This window comes from Pelophylax lessonae (assembly GCF_965119305.1).
Source record: "Pelophylax lessonae genome assembly, contig: HAP1_SCAFFOLD_734, whole genome shotgun sequence".
Classification (NCBI taxonomy): Eukaryota; Metazoa; Chordata; class Amphibia; order Anura; family Ranidae; genus Pelophylax; species Pelophylax lessonae.
The window spans coordinates 6,176-21,344 of record NW_028119614.1 but is presented as its reverse complement, the minus strand read 5'-3'; positions in this window follow the sequence as shown (position 1 = coordinate 21,344).

Sequence of the window (15,169 nt, the reverse complement as noted above, 5' to 3'; positions counted from 1 at the left end):
ACTCCCTTCACATTTTTGGAAATATTTTATTCTATCCTTTCATGTGACAACACTGAAGACATTACACTTTGCTACAATGTAAAGTAGTGAGTGTACAGCTTGTATAACAGTGTCAATTTGTTGTCCCCTCAAAATAACTCAACACACAGCCATTAATGTCTTAACCGCTGGCAACAAAAGTGAGTACACCCCTAAGTGAAAATGTCCAAATTGGGCCCAAAGTGTAAATATTTTGTGAGCAACCATTATTTTCCCCTCTTGGGCATGGAGTTCATTAGAGCTTCACAGGTTGCCACTGGAGTCCTCTTCCACTCCTCCATGACGAAGCTGGTGGATGTTAGAAACCTTGCGCTCCTCCATCTTCCATTTGAGGATGCCCCACAGATGCTCAATAGGGTTTAGGTCTGGAGACATGCTTGTCCAGTCCATCACCTTTACCCTCAGCTTCTTTAGCAAGGCAATGGTCATCTTAGAGGTGTGTTTGGTGTCGTTATCATGTTGGAATATTGCCCCGCGGCCCAGTCTCTGAAGGGAGGGGGATCATGATCTGCTTCAGTATGTCACAGTACATGTTGGCATTCATGGTTCCCTCACTGAACTGTAGCTCCCCAGTGCCGGCAGCACTCATGCAGCCCCAGACCATGACACTCCCACCACCATGCTTGACTGTAGGCAAGACACACTTGTCTTTGTACTCCAAAGACGCCACACACACTTGACACCATCTGAACCAAATAAGTTTATCTTGGTCTCATCAGACCACAGGAGATGGTTCCAGTAATCCATGTCCTTAGTCTGCTTGTCTTCAGCAAACTGCTTACGGGCTTTCTTGTGCATCATCTTTGGAAGAGGCTTCCTTCTGGGATGACAGCCATGCAGACCAATTTGATGCAGTGTGCGGCGTATGGTCTGAGCACTGACAGGCCGACCCCTCACCCCTTCAACCTCAGCAGCAATGCTGGCAGCACTCATACATCTATTTCCCAAAGACAACCTCTGGATATGACACTGAGCACGTGAATCCAACTTCTTTGGTCAACCATGGTGAGGCCTGTTCTGAGTAGAACCTGTCCTGGTAAACCGCTGTATGGTCTTGGCCACCATGCTGCAGCTCAATTTCAGGGTCTTGGCAATCTTCTTGTAGTCTATGCCATCTTTATATAGAGCAACAGTTCTTTTTTTCAGATCCTCAGAGAGTTCTTTGCCATGAGGTGCCATGTTGAACTTCCAGTGACCAGTATGAGAGAGTGAGAGCGATAACACCAAATCGAACACACCTGCTCCCCATTCACACCTGAGAACTTGTAACACTAACGAGTCACATGACACCGGGGAGGGAAAATGGCTAATTGGGCCCAATTTGGACATTGTCACTTAGGGGTGTACTCACTTTTGTTGCCAGCGGTTTAGACATTAATGGCTGTGTGTTGAGTTATTTTGAGGGGACAGCAAATTTACACTGTTATACAAGCTGTACACTCACTACTTTACATTGTAGCAAAGTGTCATTTCTTCAGTGTTGTCACATAAGAAGATAGAATAAAATATTTACAGAAATGTGAGGGGTGTACTTACTTTTGTCAGATACTGTATATACACATAATATGGATTCTCTTTGTTACGCCTATTTCTGGACATTTTATATCTGATGAAAAAATCAAATGAAAATGAAAATAAATTTCTTCCCCCAAATCTGTGGACAATAAGTGGGAAATAATAATCCAATCTGTGCGATATCACCGCGCCGTGTAACAATCAGACTTAAAATTCTAAAATATGAAATCTATTAAACAGTGTCAGGAAATGAATAAATAGTAATGTGATAGTCCAATAAGAGGATAGAAATGTGTGTCATGTGACACGTGTCATCAGTCAGGGCCAATATAAATGATAAAGTGCGAGTGCAGAAATTGCAGAGGAGAAAGGTGCTGGTGGTCACTTCCTCTCACCTTACCATCTGACTCCTGTGTTACCAGCAAGTCCCACAGATCCCTTCCCCCTCTAGGGATATCGCTCACTCCTCCCCTCCTTTCTCTTCCTCCACGGTATATATGGGGGGGAGGGTAGAAAATAACACCCCCTCTAGTGCTCTCCGTCTATCTGCTTTATTCAACATTAAAATCCAAGATGATAGAATTACAAAGCCGGGACTTGAGCAGTGCGGACTAAACAAGCTTCACAATGTGATCCTTCACTCCGATACCCCTTCCCTGGGATGGCCGAGACGGGACGTCCTTGCGCAGGCTCCGCCCATATTTTCTATCCCCCCCCCCCCCCCATATATACCGTGGAGGAAGGAGGAGAGGAGGGAAATTATTTTCATTTTTTTTGGCGCTGCATTTTATTTGATTTTTTATTTGTTTTTGTGTTTAGTGAAAGAAACTTTCTGAATGTAAGCTGCCATTGGGTGAATGTTTCTGTGAATATTTATACACCATTCTTTACACTACATGATTGTACCGATTTATTATTTATTTTATATCACATTTTATATCTGATGGTTTGATTGGAGGACAGACTTTTACATGTTGATAATAATGTGATAACATCCTCCAACTTTGGGACCTTAAACAGAAAGTGATAATGAGGGAGGAGTCAGTAACCCAATGATGGTGGTCTTCAGGATCAGTCCAGTCTTCATCTTGGTTGTTCTCCCCCCATCCTCACTCTCTGACCTCTGGTGGGGCTCAGCCCCGCTGTTATTCATGACTAAATCATGGACTAAATAAGGAAATGCAGGACTTCTTGTGTTGGGAAGATGGCAATTAGTGATAGAGGGGGAGGGGGCACTCGTCCTATAATCCCCTCATCACTGTCACTCCTATAAAAGACAGTTCTCGTTGTTTCCTCACTCTCTGACTAAGGTCCATGAATAAAGAAATGAGCTGGTAGGAGATCAGAGGACCCATTTACTAGTTACCTTGAGGGGGGAATTGTAAGATCCTCAGAGACAAAGCTGCCTGATGTGGGCGGAGTCCTGGTTTAGGAGAACCAATCTGCTGATGTCTAGTAAATAATCTTTTTAATTCTATTTTAGTAGATGGACGGGAGATGAGGAAAACCTCAGAGGATTGTCTCACTTTGTCTCCAGACTGTAAAGTAGAAGATGAGGACATCACACAGTATAGTCCAGGAGAAAACCCGGCTACCTCAAATGTCTATCTGGCACCACACAGTGTAGATGGACCATCGTATTCCTCTTATCCTGAGGAACCTCAGACTGTGAGGGACAGTGCCGGACCATCGTATTCCTCTTATCCGGAGGAACCTCAGACTGTGAGGGACAGTGCCGGACCATCGTATTCCTCTTATCCTGAGGAACCTCAGACTGTGAGGGACTCTGCCTTCCTTTCACCAGATAAGAGGTTCTCCTGTACTGAGTGCGGGAAGCGTTTCAGTTTTAAATCCAAACTTAATGTGCATAAAAAATATCACACTGGTGAGAAGCCGCATTCCTGTCCTGAGTGTGGGAAATGTTTTTCACAGAAGTCTGATCTTTCCAAACATCAGAGATTGCACACTGGCGAGAAGCCGTATTCCTGTCCTGAGTGCGGGAAATGTTTTTCAGAGAAGTTCAGTCTTTCCAGACATCAGAGATTGCACACTGGTGTGAAGTCGTATTCCTGTCCTGAGTGCGGGAAATGTTTTTCAGATAAGTCCGCTCTTTCCAGACATCAGAGATTGCACACTGGTGTAAAGTCGTATTCCTGTCCTGAGTGCAGGAAATGTTTTTCACAGAAGTCTGATCTTTCCAAACATCAGAGATTGCACACTGGTGTAAAGTCGTATTCCTGTCCTGAGTGCGGGAAATGTTTTTCACAGAAGTCCAATCTTTCCACACATCAGAGATTGCACACTGGCGAGAAGCCGTATTCCTGTCCTGAGTGTAGGAAATGTTTTTCAGATAAGTCCGCTTTTTCCAGGCATCAGAGATTGCACACTGGTGTGAAGTCGTATTCCTGTCCTGAGTGCGGGAAATGTTTTTCAGATAAGTCCGCTCTTTCCAGACATCAGAGATTGCACACTGGTGTGAAGTCGTATTCCTGTCCTGAGTGCGGGAAATGTTTTTCAGATAAGTCCACTCTTTCCAGACATCAGAGATTGCACACTGGTGTGAAGTCGTATTCCTGTCCTGAGTGCGGGAAATGTTTTTCACAGAAGTCCAATCTTTCCACACATCAGAGATTTCACACTGGCGAGAAGCCATATTCCTGTCCTGAGTGTAGGAAATGTTTTTCATATAAGTCTGCTCTTTCCAGACATCAGAGAATGCACACTGGTGAGAAGCTGTATTCCTGTCCTGAGTGTGGGAAATGCTTTTCACAGAAGTCTGATCTTTCCAAACATCAGAGATTGCACACTGGTGAGAAGCCGCATTCCTGTCCTGAGTGTGGGAAATGTTTTTCACAGAAGTCTGCTCTTTCCAAACATCAGAGATTGCACACTGGTGCGAAGCCGTATTCCTGTCCTGAGTGTGGGAAATGTTTTTCAGATAAGTCCACTCTTTCCAGACATCAGAGATTGCACACTGGTGAAAAACCGTATTCCTGTCCTGAGTGCGGGAAATGCTTTTCAGAGAAGTCCAATCTTTCCATGCATCAGAGATCTCACATGGGGGAGAAGCCAATTTCCTGTCCTGAGTGAGGGAAATGTTCCTCACTGAAGTCCTGTCTTCCTGTACATCAGGGGTCCCACACAGCCCTGGAGGTGTATTAGTGCCTTGAGTGCGGGAAATGTCTTCTATATGAATGTTGGTGGACATGTGGGGAAGAAGCACACCCTGATATACACCTCAGATATACTCCATGGCTGATCTTCTTCATGTAAGAAACACTTCATAAGGAGATCAGAGATCACCAAAGACATGGATGAAGTGTTGTCCCGGGTTGGCCATTGATAGCAGGAGAAAAATAAAAATGGAGTCCTTACCTTTCATTGGCTGAGTACATTTTGTGCGGGAAGATTTCACAAACACTTACAGATCTGGTTGTTATAAATGTGTTGATGAAATGTGACCCGCATTCCCCCAGTCATGGCAAATTGGGATTTCCTATAATGGTCAGTTCCATCTAGTGGCCAAAATGTGCTTTCCTGACAGATGTCCATGGCAGCATACGTTTGGGTAGCCCCGCCCTGGTCCCCCCCCTAAGACCTCACCCCTATAAATGTTCAAAATAAGCCAATGGCTGCATTCCTTTTTTTGTCCTCCTCACTTATAGGACCATTTTTGTATGAAGTTTTCCTACCTATTGGAAGTATTGGTGGGCGGGTCTGGTGCTGGGCAGCTGTGCTGGATGTCAGGAGCTTCCTTTGGTATTCAGAAGTCTTCCAGGATATCCCGAGTGGTCATTGAGTCCCCAGCTATCAGCGGGGTGGTGTTATGGCACACGTATGTAGAGGATCCATGCCTGGAGAGTGGGCCCTGCCACCGGCGGCCATTTGCATTGGCTGGGAGCCCAGTTATTAGCGGGTGGCCATTAAGTGTTTGACACATGAAATTCGTTTCGGTGCGAATACAAATTCCGACATATTTTTGGTTATTCCTAGATTCGGATGTATCCAAATCTCCAAATGAAATTGTAATGAATTTTGTTGAAATCTGTTAAAATTTGTTTTGTTTATTGATTTTCTAATGAATTCCAACTTTTCAGAACGATTCGGATCAGTCAAAAAAAACAAACAATCGACCAATGCTAATTCTGTGTGAAGAAATAGCTGGTTGTTAATGAGCAAGCCGGGAAGCCGCCTGCCCGCATCCTTACCAACCATGACACATCAGCTGTCAGCGGGCTTCCCCACTGACAGATGAATGGAAAGAAAAGAATGCCGGCATTTCCCGGCAATAGAAAAAAATGATGTGCTCCCCCGACCCCCAGTCCATACCAGGCCCTTAGGGGCCAATATTGAAAAAAGGTGATGTAGACAGATGGCCCCGCCTCTTACAAATGTAAATGCGGAACCTGCAGTAGGCAGAGGGCCTCCATGATGGCGAGAGCGTCTTTTTTTTATTTATTTTTTTGGGTGCGGCGGGCGTTGTGATTGATGACGGATCTACATTGGGGGAGGCTGGTTTTTATTTTTTAATAAAGAATTTTTCAAAAATTGTGTTTGTGTATTTTATTGCTTTTTGACACTTTTTTTAGTGAATAGGTACAGGTACTATGGTCCCGATACTCATTCACATGGGGGAGGGCAGGATCTGGGGTCCCCTTGGTAAAAGGGGCTTTCAGATTACGATGAGCCCCCTGTCTGAAGACCCCCACAACCCCAGGCCATGGTTGTGGGAAAGAGGCCCTTGTCCCCATCAGCATGGGGACAAGGTGCTTTGGGGTGGGGGGGGGCAGAACTGCCACAAAACACCCACCCCCACCCCATGGTGAGGGCATGTGGCCTTGTATGGGTTAGAAGGGGGGGCACTCGCTTGTCCCCCTTTTTCTGACTTGCCGAACTGCATGCTCAGGTTAAGATCTGGTATGGATTTTGGGGGGACCCCACGCCATTTATTTTTTTTACATTTTGGCATGGGCCTGGTATAGACTGGGGGGGAGGGGACCCCACGTCATTTTTTTAATGAGAGTCCCAACATCCTATCTGTTCAGAGAAATGGGAACCTACAGATGTTCACAAGGAACCACTGTCATATGTGTGGACTTTAAGGGCACAGCATGAGACAGATAACAACTCCATGGATTTATCCTAAAATAACATTTATTGATTTATCTAAAACCAGATCTCAATAAAATGAGAAAACTGACCCCAAACTGAGCTCAGCTCGTACACAGGAGATCAATGTCTCCTACTAATTTCACTCATGTACATCATACATATATAAGGATAAGTTGGTATATATCATAAGGTTCGTGTAGGTATAGATATTTCCTCTCTTCACTTAGATGTAACATTTAGTGACGGCCATGTACTTTATTACTGAATATATCTTATTACTATTATAACAATCTCCTTACTATATGAATTTTTTTGTCTCCGCTTTTTTTGTATACATGTCTGCATCATATTTGTTACTGATGTCAACATTTGTATCAATTACTGTATGTATAATAAATGACTACGTTCAGATTCTATTTTTGTATATCTTAGTTGGTGACCGGCCTCATATAAAGTCCTACGACCTCTGTTTTTTGTTTGCTTTAACCATTAGGGAGGGAGTCACGTTACTGTGTTTGCTTCGGATCATATTCCTCTATCTTCGTCTGTTCACTAGTCAACGCGTTTCACACAAGGCTTCTTCAGGACTATGAAGATGTACAGACAGTTTTCTAACAGACTCGATATTAGTGTTTCATAGACATAGAACATAATCTGTATTTATGTACATCATAATAATACAAACATGGTTTACTAGCACATGGCATTCCTTCCAACCCCCAACAAATTAACCCGACCTGGGGCGGACACAGGGGTAAAATCAGAACAAAATGTATTGTGTATATAGGTATCTGTCCTGAAGGTCCTAGGTACAAGATAAAATATACAGTATCTCACAAAAGTAAGTACACCGCTCACATTTTTGTAAATTTTTTATTCTATCTTTTCATGTGACAACACTGAAGAAATGACACTTTGTTACAATGTAAAGTAGTGAGTGTACAGCTTGTATAACAGTGTATATTTGCTGTCCCCTCAAAATAACTCAACACACAGCCATTAATGTCTAAACCGCTGGCAACAAAAGTGAGTACACCCCTAAGTGAAAATGTCCAAATTGGGCCCAATTAGCCATTTTCCCTCCCCGGTGTCATGTGACTCGTTAGTGTTACAAAGTCTCAGGTGTGAATGAGCAGCAGGTGTGGTAAATTTGGTGTTATCGCTCACACTCTCTCATACTGGTCACTGGAAGTTCAACATGGCACCTCATGGCAAAGAACTCTGAGGATTTGAAAAAAAGAATTGTTGCTCTACATAAAGATGGCCTAGGATATAAGAAGATTGCCAAGACATTGAAACTGAGCTGCAGCATGGTGGCCAAGACGATACAGTGTTTTAACGGGACAGGTTTTATTTACAACAGGCCTCGCCATGGTGGACCAAAGAAGTTGAGTGCACGTGCTCAGCCTCCTTGCCAGAGGTTGTCTTTGGGAAATAGACGTATGAGTGCTGCCAGCATGGATGCAGAGGTAAAAGGGGTGGGGGGGGGGTCAGCCTGTCAGTGCTCAGACCATACGCCGCACACTGCATCAAATTGGTCTGCATGGCTGTCATCCCAGAAGGAAACCTCTTCTAAAGATGATGCACAAGAAAGCCTACAAATAGTTTGCTGAAGACAAGCAGACTAAGGGCATGGATTACCGGAGCCATGTCCTGTGGTCTCATGAGACTAAGATAAACCTAGGTTAAGATGGTGTCAAGCATGTGTGGCGGCAACCAGGTGAGGAGTACAAAGACAAGTGTGTCTTGCCTACAGTCAAGCATGGTGGTGGGAGTGTCATGGTCTGGGGCTGCATGAGTGCTGTCGGCACTGGGGAGCTACAGTTTATTGAGGGAACCATGAATGCCAACATGTACTGTGACATACTGAAGCAGAGTATGATCCCCTCCCTTCGAAAACTGGGCCATAGGGCAGTATTCCAACATGATAACAACCCCAAGCACACCTCCAAGATGACCATTGCCTTGCTAGAGAAGCTGAGGATGAAGGTGATAAACTGGCCAAGCATGTCTCCACACCTAAACCCTATTGAGCATCTGTGGGGCATCCTCAAATGGAAGGTGGAGGAGCGCAAGTTCTCTAACATCCACCAGCTCCGTGACGTCATCATGGAGGAGTGGAAGAGGACTCCAGTGGCAACCTGTGAAGCTCTGGTGAACTCCATGCCCAAGAGGGTTAAGGTAGTGCTGGAAAATAATGGTTGCCACACAAAATATTTACACTTTGGGCCCAATTTGGACATTGGTGGAGGACCTACTGTTGCTGGGGGGGAGTCTTAAATTTCTGGGGGGTCAGTTGTTGCTGGGAGGGGGTCTGTTGTTGCTTGCTGACAGGAAGTCTATTGATGCTGGCTGTGGGGAGACCTGTTGTTGCAGCCAGGAGTCTATTGTTGCTAGGGGAGGAATTTTGTTACGTGTGGTCCATTGTTAGGGGATCTATTGTTACTAGCCGCAGGGGATCTATTTTACTGTTTTTCTTGTTATCAATCATTAGCAAATTCCACAAATTACGTAGCACCACAAAATGATACCTTGTTCTGTATTGTCTAAAAGAGCAGTACTGGGAGGTGGGTAGGGGATGGAACCAAGAAATGGTGCTTGAAGGTGGGTAGAGGATGGAACCAAGGAATGGAATGGTGCTTGGAGGTGGGTACAGGGTGGAACCAAGGAATGGTGCTCGGAGGTGGGTAGGGGTTGGAACCAAGGAATGGTGCTCGGAGGTGGGTAGGGGGTGGAACAAAGGAATGATGCTCAGAGGTGGATAGGGGCAGACAAAGGGGTATTCCTGCACCTATTCTCTGAGAAAACAAGCCCTGATAATGAGTCACCTATTTGCTTGAATGTGGCCTTCATGAGTTATGATGTGGATCCTGGAGGTGCTGATATGAGGAATAAGGAACAAACTAGGTCTCATAACACATACAAAACCTAACATAAAATGTATTTTTAAGAAAAGCAGATAAAATTACAATTCCTATCAATCCCTTCTGAATTCCCTGACCTCTCCCTCCAACTGCCTAATCTTAGTTTAAATATATATATTTTTCTAGTTCATATTTCTCCTGAATTATGTATCCCATTTACTTCTGCAGAAAAATCTCACTTTGCTTTGTCAAGGCTAAAATATACAAAATATTAAAAAAATAAAAATGTGACAAAACGAACCTAAAAATCAAAAAGTCTAAAAAAAAAATTATGTGTTGGTCTAACAGTGTATGAATGCCAAGTCTTTTGTTGACTCCTCCTTTGACAACTAGTCCTCCATAAGACTCCACTGCAACACCTAAGAACTCATACAATGTTCATACATAATATTCTTCTCTTCAGGACCATCGCAGTCCACATGACAAGAAACTTCCGGTAGGTGTGCAGATCCTTTTGCAATCATAGCAAACTGAGCTTTGACTTTTCTAGACAGCTGACATGACAAGTATCAAAGTTGTTCAGATATTAAGAGGCTTTTTTAACCACTTGCCGACCGCCGCACGACTATCTATGTCGGCGGTCAGCCCCTCACAGGCAAAGTGACGTAGGTCTACGTCGCTTGCTTGTGAGGGTCTAGGGAGCGAGCGCGCGCCCCTGGAGGCGCGCTCCCGCTCCCGCGTGGTCATGGACACCCCCGCGCGTGTGACCGGCGGACCCGATGTCCGCCGGTCACTCGGCGATCAGCGGGGGAGAGGGAGAAAGTCAGGCGGCTTGTGTAAACAAGCTGCCTGTCATTCTCCCCTGTGTATGAATGATGATCATACGGTTCTACTATGTAGAACCGTTGATCACCGTTCATACAGCTGAAGCCACAGCCAATCACAGTAGAAAGCACGCCCCTAGGGACACACATAGCCCCTCCCTTTCAAAAAAAAACCCTTCACTGCCAGTGTATTTTTACTGTAACAGTGCATATGTATAGCACTGATTACTGTAGAAATGTCACTGGTAACCCCAAAAGTGTCAAAAATGTCAGTCAAGGGTCCGATCTGTCCGCTGCAATGTCGCAGTACCGCAAAAAAAATCGCAGATCGCCGCCATTAAAAAAAAACAACAAAAATGACAAAAATCTTTCCCTTTGTTAGTAAACGCGATAACTTTTGCGCAAACCAATCAAAATACGCTTTTTGCGATTTTTTTTACCAAACATAGGTAGCATAAAATAGGTAGCCGAAAATGTTAAAAAATTTTGATTTTTACATTTTTTTGGGGGGGGGAATTTCATATAAAAAAATGTGAAAAATATTGCTATTTTTGCTAAATTTACGCTCTTTTTTGTTTATAGCGCATGATCAAAAAATCGCACAGGTGATCAAATACCACCAAAAGAAAGCTCTGTTTGTGGGAAAAAAAGGACGCCAAATTCGTTTAGATACAGCGTCGCACGACCGCGCAATTGTCCGTTAAAGTCACGCAGTGCCGAATCGCAAAATACCCCCTGGTCAGGAAGGGGGTAAAATCTTCCGGGGCTTAAGTGGTTAAAGTGCTCTTATCCATCAATGCTGTTTGTGGTGATGTCATAACGTGCAGGAATGAAGGAGGGTATTTTTTTTTGAAGATGGCGTCACTCAGATTGTTAGTCCAACATTAGATCATTAACAAAAAAAATGCCCATAAAGCCATTGAGTTTTTTTTTTTTTCTGCTGAAGTAAATCTATGTTGTGAAGGGTAATAAGACCTAGAAGAAAAGAAAACCAAAATGTCTTAATACAAAAGGGAATCATTCTCATTTCATATAATGCATTATTCAACCACCATCCACACTAAACTGTGTACACTATCCTGAATTCAAAGGAAACACTTATTATGAACAATAGGCTGTCTCAAAAGGAGGCCTTTCACCTATGGCTGGGATCAACAACCCTACAGTAGATCAGGAACATGTAAGTACAGAGACAAAAACTTGGATAGCACAGAATACAAGATTTACAAGAATGGCAGGAGTATAGTGCAGCACTGGGCTTCTGGTCTTACAGGAAGGCAGTAAAATAAATGCTAGTAAGAACCACTTGCAGCACTGGGGTTCAGGGCTCACAGGAAGGCAGGTCATTTTAAGACAGGAAGGATAAATAATAGCACTATCTGGGGAGAACACAACATGTCCACACATGCAACAATGGTGAGGGCCCTTGGAAGGGTTGAGGTGCAAAGTCTCAAGAACTACCTTGTCTTCTCCAAAGGTGGAGATGGGTTAACTTCCAGCCAGTTCCCAGGTTGCAGTCCTCTTACTCACCCAAGCAGGCAGCTACTTAGAATGAAAGGCCAATAGACAACTGAGAATCCCTTGCATGGCTAAGGTGCTGGGATCACTAAACAGTAGGGAGTAAAATTCAAGCTGTCTTGTGTACATGGACACACAGAGACACACAAAACAGCTAGAAGTGAGTAACAATGCAAACAGAAATTTATAAGAGATGGTACAGTTGCCCAGTGACACCAAACAGGAAATTGAAACCAAACAGGTTTGAAATAGACTTGGCGACACAAAGGCTTGTGTCACGTACCTGGGAGGAGTCTGAGTTGACGAGGTCGGCCTCTCTTATATCTCCGGCCCAGACCCTACTGAAGGTGAGACAGAGGGTGTCAAAGGCCAGGAGGGACACGAGTGCCTGTGGTTGTTGATGGATCAGGATAGGCTGCTTGTCCGGATCCTGGAAACTGGAACATGCAATGCTGTATGGAACAGGTGCAGCAGATAGCCAGGCAAGCACTCGGGTAGTTCTGAGAGACAAGGTTTGAGACAGAGTCAGAGTAGTAGGAAAGCCAGGGTCATCAACAGGCGGTGCAGCAGGGTACCAAATCGTAAGCAGAGCCAAAGTCAGGGATGGAGCCGGGTCAGGTTTAGCAGAGAGGCAGAAGCAGAATCCAAGTCCAAGTTCAGAACAAGCCAGGTCAGCAACAGGGAAGCATACAGGTATCATCAGGTCACAGGAAACAGCTGAACATCAGTCAGCACAGGAAACAGGATTGAACTTCCTTTAAATAACCTGTCTGGCGACACGCCCATTAGTCATTCTTCCGGGAATAGCCTGTGCACGGCCACGCCCCAGACGTCTCACAGGGATTCCCTGACATTGCCCCCCCCTTAAGGGCAGCCTCCGGATGCCCAACATAGACCGTTTTTCAGGATGTTGAAGAAGGTAGGCTCGTAACAATCGAGGAGCATGGACGTTTGAAGCAGGTTCCCAGGAATTATCCTCAGGGCCATAGCCCTTCCACTTGATAAGAAGCTGTGTCCGAGCACCCCTTCTTCTACAGTCCAGAATAGACTCCACCTCAAGTTCTTCATTACCTTCGATCAAAAGGGGAGCAGGAACTTCAGATCCACGATCTGGGAAGGGGTTGGGAACTGCTGAATTCAGTAAAGAAACATGGAACACGGGATGGATCTTCAGATTACCAGGTAAGATTAATTCGAATGCGACAGAATTGATCTTCTTCCTGATAGGAAATGGACCTAGGTATCTTGGGCCAAGCTTTTTTGAGGGACACTTTAATCTCAGGTTTGCTGTAGATAGCCAGACCTTATCCCCCGGTTTTAAATTCAAATTCCCTCTCCTTCTTCTATCAAAAATTTTTTTATTACCAGCCTGTGCCTTCAAAATGGTTTCCCGCAAAAGCTGACTGTTGGCATTAAGAAAATTTTGTCTTTCTTGTACAGCTGGTACAGCAGATTCCATAGGTAACTCAGGTAGGAAGGAGGGGTGATATCCATAATTGGCATAGAAAGGAGACTGCTTGGTGGCGGAATGGACGGAGTTATTATAAGCAAATTCCGCTAAAGGGAGGAGTAACACCCAGTCGTCTTGAGAAAAAGAGAGAAGCACCTTAAATATTGTTCAAGAGTTTGGTTTGTCCTCTCGGTCTGTCCGTTTGTTTGTGGGTGGTAGGCAGAAGACAAACAAAGTTCAATGTTTAATGCTTCACATAAAGCTTTCCAAAACTTGGAAGTGAACTGCACCCCACGATCAGAGACAATGCTGGCTGGAATGCCATGCAATCTCACCACTTCTTTGATAAACGTGGAGGCAGTTTCGGAGGCAGAGGGAGTTCCTTTCAGAGGTATAAAGTGTGCCATCTTGGAAAGACGATCAACTACAACAAAGATAGTGGTAAACCCTTCAGATGGAGGAAGTTCCACAATAAAGTCCATAGAGATCATACTCCATGATTTTTCAGGTACGGGGAGGGATTCCAACAGGCCCCAGGTCTTGGCCCGATCAGACTTGTTTCTGAGACACACAGAGCAGGATCTGACATAGTTTTTACAGTCCTTTAACCAATCTGGCCACCAAAAGGAACGGGAGACCAAATCAGAGGTTTTATGGATTCCAAAGTGTCCAGCCAGAAGATGATCATGACACTTCTTAAGAATGGTGAACCTCAGTTGTTCAGGAATAAAAATTTGTTCCTTGTGGAAATAAAGTCCATCCCTCTGCTGGAGATGCAAGTTCAGAGGAGGTGGGGAGTTTGCAACTGTCCCCTTGATCTGTGACATCAAGTCTGTTTGCAAGAGTAGGAAATTCTTAGCTGACAAGATGGTGTCAGGTTCAGGAGGTGGAGCTGGTTCAGGAAACATGCGAGAAAGGGCATCAGGTTTGCAATTCTTAGAGCCCGGACGAAAAGTTATATGGAACACAAATCGAGAGAAGAAAAGTGCCCATCTTGCCTGCGAAGGGCTTAATCGTTTCGCGATTCTTAAATATTCTAAGTTCTTATGGTCTGTAAAAATAAGGATAGGGTGTGCAGCCCCCTCCAGTAGGTAGCGCCATTCCTCCAGGGCAGCCTTTATGGCTAACAGTTCACGATCTCCTACGTCATAGTTCCTCTCAGAGGAGCTTAATTTTCTGGGGTAGAGTAGGGACTTGGCTCCTTGTCGTTGGGATAGTAAAGCCCCGACCGCATTTTCAGAGGCATCCACTTCAAGTACATAGGCTAAAGCGGGATCTGGGTGTTTTAAAATGGGAGCAGAAGTAAACAGAGTCTTTAATAGTTCAAAGGCGGCTTGAGCCTCTGGAGTCCATTTGAATGGGGTAAACTGTTTGGTCAGCTGTGTGATGGGGGATATGATGCCAGAAAAGTTCTTTATAAACTTCCTGTAAAAATTAGCGAAGCCCACAAAGCGCTGTACTGCTTTTTTGTCCTCGGGGCAGGCCATTCCAGTACGGCAGATACATTTTGCGGGTCCATAGCAATGCCATCCGCAGAGATAATGAGTCCCAGAAATTGGATAACCTGTTTTTCGAACTCACATTTCTCCGCCTTTGCGTAAAGACGGTGTTGGCGAAGTCTGTCCAGTACCTTCTTTACATGGTTTCTGTGTAGGTCGAGAGAACTGGAAAATACAAGGATATCATCCAAGTATACGATGATAAACAAATCAAGATAGTCCCGAAATATAACATTAACAAGATGTTGGAATGTGGCTGGGGCATTACAAAGACCGAATGGCATCACCAGATATTCGAAATGCCCAAAGCGCGTTCAAAACGCGGTTTTCCATTCGTCTCCTTCACGA